Source organism: Marmota flaviventris, chromosome 1 (genome assembly GCF_047511675.1).
Source record: "Marmota flaviventris isolate mMarFla1 chromosome 1, mMarFla1.hap1, whole genome shotgun sequence".
Classification (NCBI taxonomy): domain Eukaryota; kingdom Metazoa; phylum Chordata; class Mammalia; order Rodentia; family Sciuridae; genus Marmota; species Marmota flaviventris.
The window spans coordinates 160,437,953-160,455,391 of NC_092498.1; positions in this window are offsets into that span (position 1 = coordinate 160,437,953).

Here is a 17,439-nt window from a genome sequence, read left to right on the forward strand (position 1 = left end):
ATATAAATATTTTGAAACTGCAGGAGAAAGATAGGAAAGTTATTTGAGTATAGTAAAAGTTCAGTTGAAAGCTGTCTTTGACTTTCACAGATTCAGTGTATCCGGTGTATCAAATGATGGCCTCTCCCTCCTTTCGTAATCCAGAGTTGTTTCTGAACTTGCTCTGGGAAGGTTTGCATAAACAGATGGATTGTGAAATGATAATGGAGCAGTAACCCTGCATTTGCATGCCTTTATTTTTTATTTATATGTTGGTACAATGACAGAACAGATAAAGCCTAGAGTGAGAAGCACCAGAGAGTTAAGCTTTATTGCTGCCCAGTAATGGGCTGGGGCTAGTTCACTTTGATTTGTGAAAGAAGAGTATTTTGCCATGAGGTCGGATAATAGCAGAATATTTCATATTTCTTTGGACTGCTTGCCAGGTGAGAAAAAGTATGAGGGTAGAGACGAATGTGCAAGATCATACCAACATGTGAGATACCATTTTATTTATTTATTTATTTGTTCATTCGTTTGTTCGTTCGTTCATTCATTCATCAATTCATTCATTCATTCATTCTGCTGGGAGTCCAAAAACCTAGGAGTCACTCCAATTTGGCTGCTTACTGGCTATGTTCTCTTGTGTGTTAGGAGCCTCAATTTGCCTGCCTCCCTCCCTCCCCAATTCTCACTTCCCCTTTATTAGCATAACACTTCCCCACTTTTCATTTGCGTAACTTTCTCCATTCAGTACAACATCCCTGATATCCCTGATGGGGGCACCAGGGTGTGCATGAGTAGTCTTGGCCAATCAGAACAGCAGCAAGCCAAAGAGAGGTGGGTGTATAATCCAAACGTGGCCAATAAAAGTGACTCCTCAGACTTTGGTTGAATTTTTAGGAAAAAAAGTATTCTCAATCACATTGGAGGTCTGTAAACCCATCGATGGCCATTTTAATGCTGCTGGAGAATGTGTTTGAGAATGAAGCCAAAGCAGGAAAAAATAAAAGCAAAAGAAGAGCAAGACATATTCTAGACAAATATGTCTAGATCCAGCCACTTCTGAAACCAAAAATACACCAACGGTCTTTGTGTTCTGCAAGCCAGTAAGTAAGCTAAGTTGTTTAAACTTTGATTTTTTTTTTTTTTACCATTTGCAGCCAGAGTTCTAATCTGTTAAGCAATATTTCCCTCCTGGGCCTCAAGTTTATTTTATTTAAAGGATTAGATATTTTAAAAAAATCTTTATATTGCTTTCTGATTAAAAGAAAGCAATATATGCTCATAAAATTATAACCTTGTGGAAAGGATTATTAGGTTTTCGTCACATATGTCGGTTATCTATGACTGCATAACAAACCACACTAGAATCCAATGGCTTAAAATAGTATTTGTAATTTCTTGTGTGTCTCAATGCTGTTGAGTGCTTCTGCAGATATGGTCCAGGCTTAGCAGATTGCGATGGAGGTTGCTCATTGGTCTGTGGTCAGCTGGTGCCTTCACTGAGAGCTGATTGGCTGGCGATGGTCTCATCTGCAAATCTGGTAGGGTTGGCTGCTGGGTGGGCCATGTCCAGACTGTGCTTCTCTATTAGGCAGCAGATGTAAGGAGAGGAATTCCACATCTCAGCGGGAAGAGCTGGAAGATCCTATTGCAAGCAGCAGGGCTACAGGGAAGAGATAATTGGGTACTTCTGTTATTACCATAAAAATACATTCTCTGAAATAATTTCTGTTAACATGCTAATTTTCCCAGAATACATATAATTTTTATTTTATACAATACATATTTTTCCTAGAAAATATATTTTCCATTTTTATTTTTGTGGTTATGTCTGCATAAAATTAATAGATGTACTATCTTGCAATTTACAGTTCTTGACTGTACCTTGGACATGCTTTCATGTGTATGTGTATTGGCCATCTCTTTTAAAGAGATGAAATGAGGTGACTTCAGAGGCTCTGACCTTCTGGGACTCTGGGATTCTATTGTTTATTATGAACCACATTGAAGAATCATCCAGCTGTACCCCTCAATGTGACAGGAGAACTGCTAGTGACCCAAACAGCTACAAAGTTGATCCTATAATCCTGAACTGAGCCTATGTGTCAACTTCAAGTGTTTAGTGACTTCACTCTTGCAGGTTAGAAAATTACCTGCCATTATTATTATTAATTATGAAGATCATTAAAAGGCTGTTTCTGTTGAAATCGCAGCAATCGACTCTAATTAGCCCTTGGAAGTATTAAGCTGATCATTTTAGATATATTGCTGATCTTCTGGTTTGCACCAGTTCAGCAAGTATGCTAAAATTGTCAGGCAGAACAAACTGAGAACAGGTAACCCAGCTGTAGTCAAGTAGTAAGTCAAGTGGCTGCTGAGCTGATTCCACAGCCATCAAGTTGACGAACAATGAGAGACAGAGGGTTATAGGCCTCTGGCTTCTTTCCGGCTTCTTTGGTTTTGACAAATCAATGAAGTCTTTTCTTGAAAACATGCTCGGAGGGTAGTTCTTCAGCACCTTCAGCCTGCAGATGACTTACAGTGCAGTAACTGGCTCTGGAAAACCAATTGATTATTATTATTATTATTGTTATGCTTAAGACCTTAGTTGGAAATTTTAGCTAACACATGTTAGCTAGAGAACAATAAGACACTCATGGATCCTATAGTGATTCATTACTCAAATAATTACCTTTCATTCTTTCTTTCATTTAGTAATACCAAAGTTTAGTCATCAGTGACATTGAATGAGAATTGATCTAACTAATGTGACATAAGAGACGGACTTCTGTATCTGCCTATCAGGCAGAATTTTTTCATTCATTCATTTATTCACTCAAAAACTATTGAGTATCTGCTGTTGGCTAAGCCTCCCTTATGCTCTGGGCATGGAACGATGAACAAAGCACAGTTTTGCCCCCTAGGTCTTACATCGCAGTAGAGGAAGATGGATACCTATAATGCATTTGGAAGAGTTTCATAAACAGACAGCAGTGTCATAGTCTAAAAGTGAGTTGAGATGTTTTATAAAGATACCTAAAATGTGGCCTGAATTATATAATAATAATGTAACAACAGCATATGCTTATGTGGAGTCCTTTGAAAACACTTGGTATGAATTAACTCATATAATACCCACAAAACATCGCAAGTACCAGTGTTGTCTTTATTTCCACAGAAAATACATCTGAAGCATAGAAAGGTTAAGTACTGTATTTGGTATTCCTCAGAGAAACAGAAATTGTGTGTGTGTGTGTGTGTGTGTGTAGAAAGGGAGAGAGAGATTGATTGATTTTTATGGAATTAGCTCATGCCACTATGAAAGCTGTCAAATCTAAAGTCTACAGGGCTGACTGCCAGGCTAGAGACCCAGGGAAGAGGGGGCATCACATCTTGAGTCTGATCTGAAGGCAGAATTTTTTCTTCCTCAGTGAACTTTGGTGTTTATCTTTCAAGGACTTCAACTGATCAGGCGAGGACCATTCACATCATGGAGTGTAATGTGTTGTAATCAGAGTCTACTAATTTATGTTAATCACACACAAAAATGCCCTTAACAACATATAGACCAGTGTTTGACCAAAAACTGGATGCTGTGACTTGGTTAATTTTATGTGATAAAATTTATCTATCCCAGTCCACCTTTGGCAACCTGGCATCCGTCTCCTCAAGTCTTACTTAATCTACAAATAAAGGTAATAAATAACAAGGTCACGTCTCTGCCAAACATGATATAAATGTCCTGTGTACAGCTGAAAATCCACTAACCCTTTCCCCAGAAGAGGATGCAGAGTCCTGGAATGATATCCACTCCTCTCTTTGATATTCTGTATTGTAAATTCTATGCTATAATCTTAACACTTAAATACTGTAAGGCAAAGCAATCCATCTTGTGTTATAGGGTAAGAGAGTGGGAGAGGGAAGAAAAGATATGAGTGAGTGAGTGTGTGTGTGTGTGTGTGTGTGTGTGTTTGTAAAAACACCTGTGCACACAGAGGCTTGCATGCATCACACATTCATCATAAAAGGAAGAAATACTCATAATACAATCCTCCTGTCTGTAATTAGATCGTTATAGCTAATACTGGTAATAACCTTTTTCCATTACCCATTCCATATTCCATTAAGGTGCCCTCAAAAAGCACCGTAGTTGGTCATGTTTCTTTACCTGGTGAGGTGACTCAAACCTTTATTCCTGAAGAATCTGGCAATATAGTTACCTTGCCTGAATTGAGCTGTTTTTTTATTGACTTTAATGATGTGGCATGGTAATTCTAAGAGAGGCCCCAAGGAATCTCCTTTGTTCCAATTGTGGAGTAACAGTCCAATTCCTTTGTGGACTAGGAGTCTAATTTCTCCTTGGTAATCAGGATTCATTACCCCAGCCTGCATAGTACTGTTTTCTTTGCCCATCAATCAAGAGGCATTAGAAACCCAAACTGGGTGGCAGTCTTAATTTCTATGTCAGTGGAATAATTTGTCTTTTTTCTGGTGAAAATATTCCTGTGTTTGGAACTAAGACCTCTAGAGTAGCAGAGAATAAGGTTGCAGGGTCAGGAAGCAACATTTTTGTTGGTGGACAAGTACTAGTGGTATCCTCTAGTGGACACACTTCAATTCCTGGACCCGTGAATCCTGGCTATGGGAGATGCAGCAGCAGGCTGGTTCAGAGCATATCCAGTCTCCTGGAATGTTTTGCAACATTGCAAAACAGGATTGCAAGGTGTTTCCAAAGGCCATTCCATCATTCTGTCAAGCTGAGGGCTTCAGGATGGTATGGAACGTGGAAAGATCAGTGAACTCCATGAGGATGGGCCCCGGTTCTCGACCTTGTTGTAAAGTAAGGTTCTTGATGAGGAGCAGTGCTGTGTGAGGTAACAAGGGGGTGGAGAGGCATGCTCTAAGTTCTCAGAGGGTAGCTCTGGAAAAAACATTGCACACACGGAAGGCAAATCTGTATCCAGAGTAAGTGTCTGTCCCAGTAAGGACCAAGGGCTGCCCTTTCCATGACAGAAGTAGTTCAGGGCAATTAACTGGTTGGTCACTAGGTAGCTGGCTGATCACCTGGGGAACTAGCGCCCTATTAGGATGGGACTCATCATCAGCCTCTGTTGCTGGCAGAGGTTAAGGTCACACTACAAGTAAGAGAGTATGGCTCTAAAGTCTTGTGGATTAACTGCTTTCTTTCTCTAGGTGGCCTGTTAGAGTAAGAACCCTAACGCAAGCAGAAAATAAAATTATTTTCAGAAAAACCCAGATGTTGAGGCTAAAGTAGTGAATAAGATTCAAGAGACCTGCCTTTGATTACAGGTCTGCCAGTAATTTTCTCTATGACGTGGCTGATTCTTTTCTCCTCCTGGGCCTCATCTATGCAATCATGGTGTTCATTCAAATTACAGTTCTTCAAATGGTGCTAAAACATTTGGTTATTAAAAGGTTCTGGCAGTGGGATCCAGAGATCTCTTCAGACACAATTAAAGAAGCCAACAGTTGGGTTTGTGGGTGTCTCCCCATTACCATCTTTAACTTTAACTAGAGAAACTTAACTTTTGCCTAGTTTTATTTTTTAAAGATAGAAGGCCACTATCCCAGAAGATCAGCACCTTCTCTCTTCAACATGATAGAAGAATATGACTGAGATTTGGTCAACATTTACTGTATTAAAGTTCTTCGACTGATGAGCTTTCTACCTAAAACCTGTTTTCAGTTATCTATGGTTTGGTGAAGTAATACAACCATGTGTTACTTCTTATAATTCCTTGGGTTGGTGGCTCTGCATGGTGCTGGCTGGGATACCACAGAAAGCTCCATTTGGTGTGGCTGGGCTAGGCTGTAAGGTAGCCCTATGCTTGCACATCTTAGTGCTCAGGGATTCTAATGGTTGGGAAGTCTCGATTCTTTACCTTACCTCCTTTCCTCCTCTGTGGCTTCTCCACAGCCTTTTACCCCAGGCTAGCCTGCACTTATATAACATAATGATCTCTCTTTTTTTCTTTAATTTTTATTGTTGGTTGTTCAAAACATTACATAGTTCTTGATATATCATATTTCACACTTTGATTCAAGTGGGTTATGAACTCCCATTTTTACCCCGTATACAGATTGCAGAATCACATCAGTTACACATCCATTGATTTACATGTTGCCATACTAGTGTCTGTTGTATTCTGCTGCCTTTCCTATCCTCTACTATCCCCCCTCCCCTCCCCTCCCCTCCCCTCCCCTCCCCTCTTCTCTCTCTACCCCCTCTACTGTCATTCATTTCTCCCCCTTGTATTATTTTTCCCTTTCCCCTCACTTCCTCTTGTATGTAATTTTGTATAACCCTGAGTGTCTCCTTCCATTTCCATGCAATTTCCCTTCTCTCTCCCTTTCCCTCCCACCTCTCATCCCTGTTTAATGTTAATCTTCTTCTCATGCTCTTCGTCCCTACTCTGTTCTTGGTTACTCTCCTTATATCAAAGAAGACATTTGGCATTTGGTTTTTAGGGATTGGCTAGCTTCGCTTAGCATAATCTGCTATAATGCCATCCATTTCCCTGCAAATTCTATGATTTTGTCATTTTTTAATGCAGAGTAATACTCCATTGTGTATAAATGCCACATTTTTTTTTATCCATTCGTCTATTGAAGGGCATCTAGGTTGGTTCCACAGTCTTGCTATTGTGAATTGTGCTGCTATGAACATCGATGTAGCAGTGTCCCTGTAGCATGCTCTTTTTAGGTCTTTAGGGAATAGACCAAGAAGGGGAATAGCTGGGTCAAATGGTGGTTCCATTCCCAGCTTTCCAAGAAATCTCCATACTGCTTTCCAAATTGGCTGCACCAATTTGCAGTCCCACCAGCAATGTACAAGTGTACCCTTTTCCCCACATCCTCGCCAGCACTTGTTGTTGTTTGACTTCATAATGGCTGCCAATCTAACTGGAGTGAGATGGTATCTTAGGGTGGTTTTGATTTGCATTTCTCTGACTGCTAGAGATGGTGAGCATTTTTTCATGTACTTGTTGATTGATTGTATGTCCTCCTCTGAGAAGTGTCTGTTCAGGTCCTTGGCCCATTTGTTGATTGGGTTATTTGTTATCTTATTGTCTAATTTTTTGAGTTCTTTTATACTCTGGATATTAGGGCTCTATCTGAAGTATGAGGAGTAAAGATTTGTTCCCAGGATGTAGGCTCCCTATTTACCTCTCTTATTGTTTCTTTTTCTGAGAAAAAACTTTTTAGTTTGAGTAAGTCCCATTTGTTGATTCTAGTTATTAACTTTTGTGCTATGGGTGTCCTATTAAGGAATTTGGAGCCTGACCCCACAGTATGTAGATCGTAGCCAACTTTTTCTTCTATCAGACGGCATGTCTCTGATTTGATATCAAGCTCCTTGATCCATTTTGAGTTAACTTTTGTGCCATGGTGAGAGAAAGGGATTCAGTTTCATTTTGTTGCATATGGATTTCCAGTTTTCCCAGCACCATTTGTTGAAGATGCTATCCTTCCTCCATTGCATGCTTTTAGCCCCTTTATCAAATATAAGATAGTTGTAGTTTTGTGGATTGGTTTCTGTGTCCTCTATTCTGTACCAACATTTTGGTACCAGTACCATGCTGTTTTTGTTACTATTGCTCTGTAGTATAGTTTGAAGTCTGGTATCGTTATACTGCCTGATTCACACTTCCTGCTTAGCATTGTTTTTGCTATTCTGGGTCTTTTATTTTTCCATATGAATTTCATGATTGCTTTCTCTATTTCTACAAGAAATGCCATTGGGATTTTGATTGGTATTGCATTAAACCTATAGAGAACTTTTGGTAATATCGCCATTTTGATGATGTTAGTTCTGCCTATCCATGAACAGGGTATATTTTTCCATCTTCTAAGATCTTCTTCTATTTCTCTCTTTAGGGTTCTGTAGTTTTCATTGTATAAGACTTTCACCTCTTTTGTTAGGTTGATTCCCAAGTATTTTATTTTTTTTGAGGATATTGTGAATGGAGTGGTTGTCCTCATTTCCATTTCAGAGGATTTGTCGCTGATATACAGGAATGCCTTTGATTTATGCGTGTTGATTTTATATCCTGCCACTTTGCTGAATTCACTTATTAGCTCTAATAGTTTCTTTGTAGACCCTTTTGGGTCTGCTAGGTATAGAATCATGTCATCTGCAAATAGTGATAATTTAAGTTCTTCTTTTCCTATTTTGATGCCTTTAATTTCTTTCGTCTGTCTAATTGCTCTGGCCAGTGTTTCAAGAACTATGTTGAACAGAAGTGGTGAGAGAGGGCATCCCTGTCTTGTTCCAGATTTTAGAGGGAATGCCTTCAATTTTTCTCCATTCAGAATGATGCTAGCCTGAGGCTTAGCATAGATTGCTTTTACAATATTGAGGTATGTTCCTGTTATCCCTAGTTTTTCTAGAGTTTTGAACATAAAGGGATGCTGTACTTTGTCGAATGCTTTTTCCGCATCTATCGAGATGATCATATGGTTCGTATTTTTAAGTCTATTGATGTGGTGAATAACATTTATTGATTTCCGTATATTGAACCAGCCTTGCATCCCAGGGATGAATCCTACTTGATCATGGTGCACAATTTCTTTGATATGTTTTTGTATTCGATTCGCCAGAATTTTATTGAGGATTTTTGCATCTAGGTTTATTAGAGATATTGGTCTGTAGTTTTCTTTCTTTGAAGTGTCTTTGTCTGGTTTAGGTATCAGGGTGATGTTGGCCTCGTAGAATGAATTTGGAAGTTCTCCCTCTTTTTCTATTTCCTGAAGTAGCTTGAAAAGTATTGGTATTAGTTCCTCTTTAAAGGTTTTGTAAAACTCTGCTGTATACCCATCCAGTCCTGGGCTTTTCTTAGTTGGTAGTCTTTTGATGGTTTCTTCTATTTACTCAATTGATATTGGTCTGTTTAGGTTGTCTATATCCTCCTGACTCAATCTGGGCAGATCATATGACTTAAGAAATTTATCGATGCCTTCACTATCTTCTAATTTATTGGAGTATAAGGATTCAAAATAATTTCTGATTATCTTCTGTATTTCTGAAGTGTCTGTTGTGATATTGCCTTTTTCATTCCGTATGCTGGTAATTTGAGTTCTCTCTCTTCTTCTCTTCGTTAGCATGGCTAAGGGTCTGTTGATTTTATTTATTTTTTCAAAGAACCAACTTTTAGTTTTGTCAATTTTTTTCAATTGTTTCGATTTCATTAATTTCAGCTCTGATTTTAATTACTTCTTGCCTTCTACTTCTTTTGCTGTTGTTTTGCTCTTCTTTTTCTAGGATTTTGAGATGAAGTATGAGATCATTTATTTGTTGGTTTTTTCTTTTTTTAAGGAATGAACTCCAAGCAATGAATTTTCCTCTTAGAACTGCTTTCAATATGTCCCATAGATTCCGATATGTTGTGTCTGTGTTTTCATTTATCTCTAAGAATATTTTAATTTCCTCCTTGATGTCTTCTATAACCCATTGATCATTCAGTAACGTATTGTTCATTTTCCAAGTGGTGCATGATTTTTCCTTCCTTCTTTTATCGTTGATTTTCAGTTTCATTCCATTATGATCAGATAAGATGCATGGTATTATCTCTACTCCTTTATATTGTCTAAGAGTTTCCCTGTGACATAATATATGATCTATTTTTGAGAAGGATCCATGTGCTGCTGAGAAAAAAGTGTAACTGCTTGATGTTGGGTGGTATATTCTATATATGTCAATTAAGTCTAGGTTATTAATTGTGTTATTGAGTTCTATAGTTTCCTTATTCAACTTTTGTTTGGAAGATCTGTCCAGTGGTGAGAGAGGTGTGTTGAAGTCTCCCATGATTATTGTATGGTGGTCTATTAGACTCTTGAACTTGAGAAGAGTTTGTTTGATGAACATAGCTGCACCATTGTTTGGGGCATATATATTTATGACTGTTATGTCTTGTTGGTGTATGGTTCCCTTGAGCAGTATGTAGTGTCCCTTTTTATCCCTTTTGATTAACTTTGGCTTGAAATCTATTTTATTTGATATGAGTATGGACACTCCTGCTTGTTTCCGAAGTCCATATGAGTGATATGATTTTTCCCAACCTTTCACCTTCAGCCTATGTATGTCTTTTCCTATCAAATGCGTCTCCTGTAGGCAGCATATTGTTGGGTCTTGTTTTATGATCCATTCTACTAGCCTGTGTCTCTTAATTGGTGTGTTTAAGCCATTAACATTTAGGGTTATTATTGAGATATGCGTTGTTCTTCCAGCCATATTTGTTTATTTATGTTACTAAACATGGTTTGTTTCCCTCTTTGATTATTTCCCCCCCCCTTTACTGTCCTACCTCCCACTGTTGGTTTTCATTGTTATTTTCCATTTCCTCTTCCTGTAATGCTTTGGCGAGGATGTTTTGAAGAGATGGTTTTCTACCTGCGAATTCTTTAAACTTTTGTTTATCGTGGAAGGTTTTAATTTCATCTTCCATCCTGAAGCTTAATTTCGCTGGATACACAATTCTTGGTTGGAACCCATTTTCTTTCAGTGTTTGAAATATGTTATTCCAGGATCTTCTAGCTTTCAGAGTCTCTGTTGAAAGACCAGCTGTTATCCTGATTGGCTTACCCCTAAATGTAATCTGCTTCCTTTCTCTTGTAGCTTTTAAAATTCTCTCCTTATTCTGTATGTTGGGCATCTTCATTATAATGTGTCTAGGTGTGGATCTCTTATGATTTTGCACATTCGGCGTCCTGTAGGCTTCTAGGTTTTGGGATTCTGTCTCATTCTTCAAGTCTGGGAAGTTTTCTCGTATTATTTCATTGAATAGTTGCTCATTCCTTTGGTTTGGACCTCTATACCTTCCTGTATCCCAATGACTCTTAAGTTTGGTCTCTTTATGTTATCCCATATTTCTTGGATGTTCTGCTCATGGTTTCTTAACAGTCTTGCTGAGCTGTCTATGTTCTTTTCCAGTTGAAATACTTTGTCTTCATTGTCTGATGTTCTATCTTCTAAGTGTTCTACTCTGCTGGTAGTATTCTCAATTGAGTTTTTAAGTTGGTTTATTGCTTCCTGCATTTCTAGGATTTCTGTTTCTGTTTTTTATAACCTCTATCTCCCTGTATAGTTGATCTTTTGCTTCCTGGATTTGTTTGTGTAATTCATTGTCGAAGTGATCTTTCATTGTCTGATTTTGCTGTCTAATGTCTTCCTTGAGACTCCAGATCATCTGAAGCATGTATATCCTGAATTCTTTATCTGACATTCCATCTGCTGCAGCTGTTACCTCTTCTAAAGTTGAGTTGACCTGCATTGCTTGTGGTCCTTTCTTTCCTTGTCTTTTCATACTGCTTGAGTTTCTTTCTGCTTGGTGAAACTGTTGTGTTTTTGAAAATTTTTCCCCCTATATATTTATATTGCTCTTGTATAGTTGAAAAGTCTCCCTTGCAGTGTCGGGTGGCGGTCTGCCTACCTTGCAGGCGCGGGTGGCGGCTCTGCTCTGCCCTTACTCCAATTGGGGTGACGTGTCTACCACACCGGCCAGTTGCTGGGCTTATTCCGGGCGCGGGTGGCAGCTCTGCTCTGCCCCTCTGGCTTGATGACAAAGTGAGAGAGACACGGGTGTTTGTGACTCACTTTCTTTACCAGGAGACCAACTGTTTCTGTCGCCGCTGGTATCGATGAAGTTCTCTCCTCCGCCGCTTTCTGATGACATCAGATCTCTGCCATGTTGGTATTCCATGCGAATGGCAGCATTTCGTTCCCTTTGCTGGGTGACCAAAGCAACGGGTGAGTCCTGGCCGGCCCTCACAAGCCCCGTCTCAGTCCTGTTGCCACTGCCTATGAAGGCTCGGTTGTTATTTACCTCCACAGTATTCAGCAGGACCCGGACCGAGAAGCAGTTTCCGCGGGTTCTTTATCCCTGGGCCAGAGCAGTTCCGGGAGCCGGAATTCGGCCGCTCCGTGCTCAGTGTATGTTCTGATAAGAGCAGGCTCCAAGAAGCAGTTTCCGCGGGTTCTTTATCACTGAGCCTGAGTAATTTGTCTGCAAGCCGCAGGCGAATGGCAGCCTGAAATTACCTGTTCTATGGCTGAATGAGCTGCGGTCAGTCAAAAACAGGGATGGTGACGTCAGCTCTCCAAGATGGTGGCCGCTGGCTTCCTCTGTGGTCTGACCAGTGTGGAGAACCGAATTGGACCGCTTCCTTCCCCCGTCTCAAACCCAGAATTCAGCACTGAGTACGGTGATTTCACAGCTGGCAGAAGCCCGCAGAAACTGCAGGGCTGTATCTTTGCGTTGCTATCTCCTCATTTCCCAGCGCGCGCCGCAGACTCTAGCCGTGGGGCGATTTGCTGAATAAGCAGCGTGACCCTCCGTGCGGACAAATCTCTCGCGTTTGAGCCCCCGTAGCTGATCCTCGTGCGATGGAAATCCTTCCTCTAGGTTTTGGAGCACCCCAATTTTGCTGGAAATTCCTAACAAGATAGCTTTTAGCCGTTCTAACTCATCATTCTCCCGCACAGTGACGCGGTACACGGGGGTAATGCACTCCCTTCGCCGCCATCTTCAGAATCCCCATGATCTCTCTTTTTTAATTTTAAAATTTGTTTTAATTAGTTAAACATGACAGTAGAATTCATTTATGCCTTTTGATATATCACACATAGATGGGATATAATTTCTCATTTTTCTGAGTGTACATGTTGCAGAATCATATTGGTCATGCAGTCACATATACACATAAGTAATATGTCTGTTTCATTCTACTGTCTTTCCTACACCCACATCCCCTCCCCTCCCCTCCCTTCACTAGGTAATGCTATTCTTCCCTAGTGCCCCATCCACCTTATTGTGAATTAGCATCCGCATATTAGAGAAAACATTCAGTTTTGTGGGATTGGTGTATTTCACTCAGCATGATATTCTCCAACTCCAACCATTTACTGGAAAATGCCATAATTTCACTCTTTTTTTAAAGCTGAGTAATATTCCGTTGGAAAAAAAAAAAATATATATATATATCACATTTTCTTTATCCATTCATCTATTGAGGGACACCTAGTTTGGTTCCATAGTCTAGCAGTGTTCCTTGTGTGTACTTGAGAAGAATGTGCATAGTGCTCTTGATGTGGTTTATAGACTTCTGTTAGACCTAGTTGGTATATAGGACTGTTCAAGTCTTCTGTTTCCTGGTTGATATCCTTTCTAGTTGTTCCTTACACGACTAAAAGTGAAGTATTAAAGTCTCAGACTGCTATTGTTGTCTTCTCTATTTCTTCCTTCACTTCTATCAGTTTTGTTTCTTGCATTTTGGAGTTTTGTTTTTAGACGCATGTTTATCTTCCTGTGCGATTGGCACTTTTGCCATTATAAAATGTACCTCTCTACTTGTAGTAGCATTTTTGTTCTTTACTATTTATCTAAAAGTAATTTTTATTGCTGTTCTTTGCCTGATAGATCTTTCTCTATCCTTTTGCTGTGTAAATATTGAATTTGAAGTGTGTTTCATAAAGAAATATTTAGTTGGATCATGTTTTTATCTAGTTTGGTAGTCTTTGCCTTTTGACTTGATTATTTAGTGAATTCACATTTAATGTTATTGCTCAGTAGTTCAATTTATGTCTGCCATTTTACTTTTTGTTTTTCTCTATGGCTCATGTCTTTTTTTGTTTCTGCATTTCTCCTTTTTTGCTTTCTTTCAGATGAGTGTTACCTAGTAAAACATCTTGATTCCTTTAATGATCTTTTTGCTCCTTATTTTAAAGTTATTTTCTTAGTTAGTTGCTCTAAGACTTACCACATCCATCTTAAATGATCAGAATCCACTTTGGTTTTATGCCAACCTAATTCTAGCGAGCCTTAGAAGCATCGCTTCTGTTTAGCTCTGTGACATCGTCCCCCTTTATGTCATCATTGTGATATGCATTACTTCAATATATGTGAGGAAATCAACATTTTTATGATTAATTGCTTTATTCAATTTTATGTTTATTAAAGAGTCAGAGGAAAGGAGAGCAGGTATACTTGCATAAAGTTTGTTATATCAACGTCCCATTTGCCATTTCTGTTTCTTTCCCTGGGTGTCTGTGGATGAAGGTTACATCTGCTGTCATTCCTTTCCCTGTTATAGCTTCTTCCCACTGTCCTCATGCTGTTACCATCAAACACCCTACACTTCGATACCTTAGGCCTGAGCAGTACCATCATACGCATATGTTTTGTACAATTGCTTTTTAAAAATTCTATAAGGAGAAAAGAGAAGAAATATTCACACTGTCTTCTATAATCACACAGTTGCCTTGACTGGTGTGCTTTGTTTTTCACATGGATTTGAACTATAGCCTGAGAGCAACTTCTTTCAGCATAAGGAATGTCTATTTGTATTTTTCTTTTTTTTTGGTAAGATGAGTCAATGACAATTCTTGGAGACAATCTTCCACAAATTATAGAACTCAACAAAACCGTGCCCTGGGCCTGGAGTATACATATCAACTCTTTCCACTGCTAACAGATGGCAGTAGAGGTTCCTCAAAAGCATCATAAGTGTATTTATTTAAGATGATCTTGCTTAGAGCCAGAACTGTAAATAGAGGAAATTTCAATAATTCTGGTCAGTGTGCTAAGAGAGCTTTGTGGGTTGTGACCCTAGGAAGGTCAGCAAAAGGCAAGCTCTCAGACACAGGCCAGAGCCTCAGAGCTGTCAAAGTGGCTCCATTGGGTAATATGACCCACAAGGCAGAGGAGAGGAGACCCGCAGCTCTGGTTCCTGCCCAAGACCAGAAAGGATTCTCAATTATGCTGCGCTGGCTTAAAATAGGTCATATCTACTGTCTTAGTCATTTCGCAGTGACCCTGTAATCTAAACCAGCTTCTTGCTCTCTATTTAATTTGGAAAAAAAATTAAAACAAAACAGAACAAGCACCCAATTTAGGAAAGACCTGCTGCATAACACATAATTCCAGTGTTTCCAGAAAACGAGTCTCTTTGGCTATACCTGGATTGGGAGAGGTAGTGCCCAGCACGATAGATCAGGCATTCCGCTCCACATCATCAACCATTTCTCTCTAATGCCTCATGAAACCGACCTTGGGACTCAGATGCTATTATCTTCTGTTTATAGAAGCAGAATCTGGAGCCCTGAGAGTTGAAGTAACTGGCCCAGGTCACAAAGCCAGTAATTGGAAGTCAAGCTAAAACTTGGGTCTTTGTGTTCCGGGTCTCATGAGAGTTGCAGGGGTCAAAACAGTAAATTTGAGATGGAGAGCATCTTTGAGTTCTAGGGAGGTGGAAGCATTTTTCTTAATCATCATTCCACCCCTCCCCATTCTGCCTGCAGCCAGCTTGTGCTCTCTGGTTTTCTGTTTTACGTGTAGACTGAGGCTCTGATGTTGACACATTCTGTTTGATGATACAGTGGATTGGAAATTTTTGGCATAACAATAGTTGCTTTCCATCCTTTTCACCGATGCCAAGGAACCCGTGGGAAATGGGAAAGTCCTCTCCTTACTCACGCTATAAGGAGAATAGAGAATAAGTATGCACATTTGCCCTCTCAGTGGTACAAGCCTGAACTGGGGTTTGCTTATGTGTAAAGTGGTCTCGGAGGCCATGATCCCTTGGATGTCTTCCTCGTGGTATGATAGGAGAAGCTAACCAGATGGCTGGTTGGTGGGTTTACTTCTTTACAAATGAGTCATATGACCTTGGGCAAATCATTTTACCTTCCTGGACCTCCACTCCTTCCTCTGGAAAATGAGAGGGTTGTACTTGATCCTTCTACATTTCCATGACCTAGGATCAGGACTTTTTATGGCCTCACTGGACTTCCAGAATTGGAGGAGGACAACTCAGCTGGCCACGAGCTTATATTTCCCCTGTCTTAACATCACTCCCGTCATCAGACACACAGGCCAATGGCCCGGGTCCTTGCCTGTGTCAGATGACTTTTATAAAACATCCCTAAGATAATCAACTTCCAAAGAGAAAAGCTCTGGGGGGCTCGTGGCTTTGGGGACCCTAGTCCACGATCCATTGGCTCTTTTGCTCTGGCCTGTGGCAAGGAGGTCTGTCATGGCGTATGGTGAAGTAGTCAACTGCTTACCTTTGGCCACCAAGCAACCAAGAGAAGGAAAAGGAGACAGGGTCCCACAGTCCCCATCTAGGGCACACCCCCAGGAATCTGAAGGCCTTTCATCTGGCCTCACTCCCTCAAGGCTCCACAGCCTCCTGATAGGGCCACGGACTGGGGACCAAGCTGTACCATGTGGGCCTCTGTGGGACAGTCAAGATCTGAACCCCACATTGCCAGCCAGACCCCCCACCCATTCCTATCTGATACTTTGTGCTTCTGTCTTCTGGTTGGTTCTTTGGGTTCTTGAATTCAAGGACTTACTCTTCCCAGCCTTGGTACTGCTGTGCTCTAAAATCCCAGTATATTACAGACATTTACAACTTGTACTGTGCCTTACTATATCCTTTCTATACTATGTTTTGAACTCCTGTATGCACCAAGAGTTTTACATGGATCATCTCACCTAACCCTTGCAACATGTTTTGAAGGACAGTACCATTGTTACCCTACAGGAAAGGTAACGAAAATGAAGGCCAGGAGAATGCAAATTAAAACTAGAGAGATTTCATCTTACTCAAGTCAGAATGGCAGTTATCAAGAATACAAGTAACAATAAATGTTGGCAAGGATGTCAGGGGAGAAAGGTACATATTGCTGGTGGGACTGCAAATTGATACAATCACTCTGGAAAGCAGTATGGAGATTCTTCAAAAAGCTAGGAATGGAACACCATTTGACCCAACTGTCCCACTCCTTGGTTTATATCCAAAGGGTTTAAAATCAGCACATTACAGTGACACAGCCACAACAATGTTTACAGCAGCTCAATTTATAATAGCTAAGCTATGGAACCAACCCAGGTGCCCTTCAACAGATGAATGGATAAAGAAATTGTGGTACATGTACACAATGGAATATTATTCAGCCATAAAGAAGAATGACCTTAAGAGATTTGCAAGTGAAGAACTGGACCTGGAGACTATCATGCTTAGTGAAATAAGCTGGCCCTCAAAAAAACAAAGTTCAGATATTTTCACTGATATGTGAAAGCTAAACCACAATAAGGGGGGAGAGTGTAAGAATAAATATTCAGTAGATTAGACAAAGGGGAAGGAAATGAAGGAGGGTAGATAAGAAAAGGAAAGACAGTGGAATGAATCAAATGATTTCTGATTGGCTTAGCTAATGGTAAGTGGAAGACTGGGTCACCTCAGCACGATTCATCTAGAGGAGTCCTGGAGTTGAGGTCCTGTTCCCAAATTGTTCGTCTGCTTCCAAGCAGGGGCGGAATGGAATGACTATTTGAAGGTAACCACAGTGTCTCATCTAGAGTTTATATAGAAGTGTAGAATTTATCATAGAAGGTATCCATAGGTCATAACCAAGAACCATTCTTGAAGACG